Here is a 4,861-nt window from a genome sequence, read left to right on the forward strand (position 1 = left end):
GGCCATCTTGAGTCAGGCGGAGTCTATTTGGGACCCTGGCACACATTTTGCATGTGTGTAGTGTAGGGAAAGGTCACCCAACTGTTAGGGACAGTATTAGTGGTGGGGAAAGGTTCTAGGGAAGTAGGGAAAGAGCAGAGACATGCTTTCCCTCCTAGACGTCTCCTTGTTTAGGCACAGACAGGCCAGACCACATTCCATCCTTCGAGACGGAGCACCTGAGACCTGCTGTTACACTTTACTGCTGCATAATTCTGTGAGTGCGCCCGGTCGGTGTGACTTCCTGCCAGGTAGTTATGTTTTTTTTAACTTCACTTTCAATGCAGTTCTGTTACTGCATCCGGACTCTGAGTGTTTACTGCCGAGCTGCACCCCCCACATGCTGACATCTAGTGGCGGCTTTGGGCCACTCCAACTTCTTTACAATGTGCTTTTGGTATCTTTCTCTGCCCCCCCTCCTGTTTAAGTGCTAGTTAGTTTAGTCCTAGCTAGATCCTCCCCACTTATTCCATGTTCCCTCAGGGTTAGTTATTCTCAGAGACAGGGCTCGGGAAAGTCATTGTCTTCTTACACTTCAAAAGACATGAAAAACATTCTCTGTACTGCAAATAGCTGCAGTAAAATTGTGTTGGATTCGACTTCAGAGTTAACCACCTCCCGTCCGCCATATAGACTAATGACAATGGTGGGTTGGCTGTCTTGTTCTGGGACAAAATTATATGACGTCGTCCCAGCCTCACCGCAGGCGCGCAGCAACAGCATTTCTTAGAGAAGTAGGAGAGACTAGACGTATACAGTGAGCTTCAAATGATGAGAGGGAAAGAGAGGGAGGGGAGTGAATAACCTGGAAGGTGCTTTGGGGGGATAAAAGGAATCCCACTCCACCTCCCTTGCGTCCATTAGGCCTAGGGGAGTAAGTCCAGTGAAGGCCACCCTGGGAGAGGGAAGCAGGAGAAGGGGTGTCAGATTCGTGGAGCCAGGTTTCGGTGAGAGCAAGTAGATTAAAGGAATTAGTGACAAAGAGATCATGAACAGCGGTGAGTTTGTTGCAGACAGAGCGGGCGTTCCGGAGGGCGCAGGAGAGAGGGAGGCTGACGTTGAGAAGAAGAGGAACGGAGACTAAATTGCATAGATTGGGACTATTGTCAGAGGGTGTAGGGTGATGGCGATGGGTGTGTTGGGTACAGTTAAATAAGGGAGGCCCAGGGTTTGGTGAAATATCTCCAGCGGTTAGGAGAAGCAGAAAAGTAAGGGAGGTAATATGAGAATACGATTTGTATGAGGGGACATGCTTCAGTATCTTGGGGTGTGCTTAGTGGGCTTAGAGTTAGAAAGAGGTGATGAGTGCAGAAATAGGGGGAGGGGAGAAGTGAGGGTGATATGTACAGATTGTGGGGTGGAGCAGAGGGGTGAAGAAAAGAGAGTTTGAGGAGAGAGGCTGCAATTGTGAAGAGGAGAAGAGGTAAAGAGAGCATGCTTCTGAGAGGAAGGTGAGATCATTTGGAAATGAGGTCACCCGCAGTCTGTTGTAGTTTGCTTTGTGCAAATCGCTGAAGTGCAAGAGAGGAAGTGCCACTTATTTAAAGAACCCCACTTCTTTGGAAGAACCCCTGTATGTGCAGCCCCCTGTATGTGTTCCCCCGTAAAGAAGGCCTTGTTTTTATACTGCATATAAAAAATAAAAGCTCGCCCATGGGACTTTAAATGAGGTATCCATGATGATCACAAGTAAATGAATATGATAGTATAAAAAATATCAAATTTATTAGGATCATTAACATCCAATACAGGTCATACATATAGATGGCAATTCAAAAGAACAGCAGCATAACATAATAGTCCTAAAAACATAGCCCAAGAAACATACATCAAAGTATTATAAATACAGATACACTTAATACATCTCTAACCCGTTTTATTGGACACTTCTGCACCCCTTGCTCTAGAGTATACTGTATCATACTCTCTGCTACATCTGTTTCTATTGATTCACATATATACATTTTTACTTATATACTCTATTACAGTGAGTACGCTCTGCAAGGATCCTGGGTGACATTTGGGTCCAACTCTCTCTTCCTCCTTTCCATTTTTTTGCTATGCCTGCCCTACGCCTGACCTTGATCTTCCATGCTTTGGCCTTCGTCCCTTCAGCTCCAGTGGGAGAGGCTTTCCGTTCGCCCCTGCCGGAGGTCGGCCCCTGGGGCCAATTACCTGACAAGTAAGTATGGGATCACTAGTTCTGGCTTCAGACTTTTGTCCAATCATAACCCATACTCCAATCTACTTTTTTACTTATTGTTACAGACGTCAGATATACACATCAGCCCCTGATGATGCGAGGAGAGCTCGCGAAACGCGTCGGGTTAGAGATGTATTATGTGTATCTGTATTTATAATACTTTGATGTATGCTTCTTGGGCTATGTTTTTAGGACTATCATGTTATGCTGCTGTTCTTTTGAATTGCCATCTATATGTATGACCTGTATTGGATGTTAATGATCCTGTCATGGTTATGCAATAGAGTTTGTCGATCAGCATACCTGTCTCCATGTGTTCATCTCTAGAGACCAGCTGACCCTCACCTGACTGCTTTTGTAACCTCTCCTCTAAGCATGGCCCCACCCCAGGCCCTATCAGGGAACCCTATATTAACCTGTGCACTGCAAGCCAGCAGTGCTGATCAACCATTGTGTGTTAGCCTACTGCACCTGGTATTCCCAGGTGGTCTCCCATCCAGGTACTAACCAGGCCCGACCCTGCTTAGCCTCCGAGATCAGATGAGATCGGGTGCTTTCAGGGAGAGGTGGCCGTAGGCAGGAGGAGGAACAGGAGGAGGAACAGGAGGAACCCCAAGTCAAGATCTGTCCAGCAGTCCAGTCAACATGTGGAGAATGGAGCCGTAACCAAGGAAGACCTAATATGATAGGAGACGAAGCCTTAGGTAAGACAAGGAAGGATATCCACTCCTGGTGGAGTGTCCCTACCGACATCCTAACAGGGAGGGTCTGGAAGCGGATAGGGCCCCCTGGGAGAACAGTGCCATCAATCACCAAGACCAGAGTTCTGCGCCTAGTGCGTTCTTCGGGAGATAACTTGGTCCGGCCCAGCTGCATAGGTTCCTCAGCAGGCAGGAGGTGCTCCTCGGAATGAAGAGAAGGGACTGGGAACTCAGGCTGCCTAAAGAACGGGGAGTGCTGGCGTCTTTTTTCCAGGGCCCTCTCCTGAAAGCGAATATCGATCTGGTTACACAAGGTGATGACACCATCCAGATCAGCAGGGAGAGAGCTTCCTGCCAATTCATCCTTCACTCTATCAGAGAGGCCATGTAAAAAGGTTGCAACTAGGGCCTCATTATTTCAACTCAGCTCAGCAGTCAAAGTACGAAAATGAAGAGCATACTGTCCCACAGAAGGGGACTCTTGACGGAGACGTAAAAGGGCGCTGGCCGCTGAGGAGACATGACCCGGTTCCTCGAAGATATTCCGAAAAAGTTTCAAGAAATCAGACAGGCTAGAAACCACTGGATCATTTAGATCCCACAGAGGCCCAGCCCAGGCTAACGCCTCGCCGGACAGGAGGGATATAATATAGGCTACCTTTGCCCGATCGGACAGGAAGTTTTGGGGCTGAAGCTCAAAATGAATTGTGCACTGGCTAAGGAACCCCCTGCAGGCCTTGGAGTCCCCAGAGAAACAGGCCAGAGCTGGCAGATGTAATGAATGTGTGGCTGCGACTGGTGCGATAGGTGCAGCAGCAGATAGCGGTTGAGGTTGTTGAACCGGGGATCCTAATGTGGCCTGAACCTGTTCAAAACGGGATGCCAAATCCTGAAGGAATCGCATCACCTGGGTCTGATGCGATTCCTGGGTCTCAAGTCTGCGACTTAAGCCCTGCAACGGATCATCTGCGGATAGCGGCACATCAGCCAGGTCCATGGCTGATCAAACTGTCAGGTCACCTGTATCCACGTGACAGATGCACACCGTTGGGATCAGGAGTGCACCACAAGGTAGTGGACCCTACAGCTGACTGCTGCGGATTGAACCCTGGGAGGTTCAGGAAGCAGGTCTACTGGATCACTGACAAGATCCCACTGGGAGCTAGAGCATAGATTCCCCAGGGCGCGGAGTTTAAGAGCCAGCAGGTGTTCACCAGAGCCTTTAATGGTAAGGATGGACTACGCTGCAGTCTGGCTCCAGGTCGTGGCCCCCAGGGTCTCACTGCTCACGCTCACGGTAGACTACAGGAGAAGAGGAAGGAGGCAGCAGGGAAAGTAAGGGACAAGCCAAGGTCGAGGCCACAAGCAGACAAGGACAACAGAGTACACGCCAAGGTTCAGGGTCACAGGCAAACAGGGATGGTCGGGAACACGCCAAAGGTCAGGGTCACAAGCAGACAGGAATAGTTAAGAACAGGCCAAAGCCGGTAACAGGAATCAGATGTAGAAAACACAGCAAGTACACACAGAGGCTAACACACAATGGTTGATCAGCACTGCTGGCTTGCAGTGCACAGGTTAATATAGGGTTCCCTGATAGGGCCTGGGGTGGGGCCATGCTTAGAGGAGAGGTTACAAAAGCAGTCAGGTGAGGGTCAGCTGGTCTCTAGAGATGAACACATGGAGACAGGTATGCTGATCGACAAACTCTATTGCATAACCATGACAGATCCTAATAAACTTTGATATTTTTTATACTATCATATTCATTTACTTGTGATCATCATGGATACCTCATTTAAAGTCCCATGGGCGAGCTTTTATTTTTTATGTGCAATATAGGGATGGAGGTGTCTCATGTCAAGGAGCAGTTTTCAGCCTTTTTCTTTTTTCTATTGAATATAGGTGGAAGACACCA

General features: G+C 48.4%; 1 non-coding gene across 1 annotated transcript; it reads right to left on the minus strand.

Annotated features, from left to right (window-relative positions):
- Window positions 1-2,701: 2,701 nt before the first annotated feature.
- LOC141106922 (5S ribosomal RNA) lies at window positions 2,702-2,820 on the minus strand. The gene has a single exon (XR_012235748.1). It is a non-coding gene; the product is annotated as a 5S ribosomal RNA (ribosomal RNA).
- Window positions 2,821-4,861: the final 2,041 nt, after the last annotated feature.

The sequence above is a fragment of the Aquarana catesbeiana genome, linkage group LG08 (genome assembly GCF_042186555.1).
Source record: "Aquarana catesbeiana isolate 2022-GZ linkage group LG08, ASM4218655v1, whole genome shotgun sequence".
NCBI classification, from domain to species: Eukaryota; Metazoa; Chordata; class Amphibia; order Anura; family Ranidae; genus Aquarana; species Aquarana catesbeiana.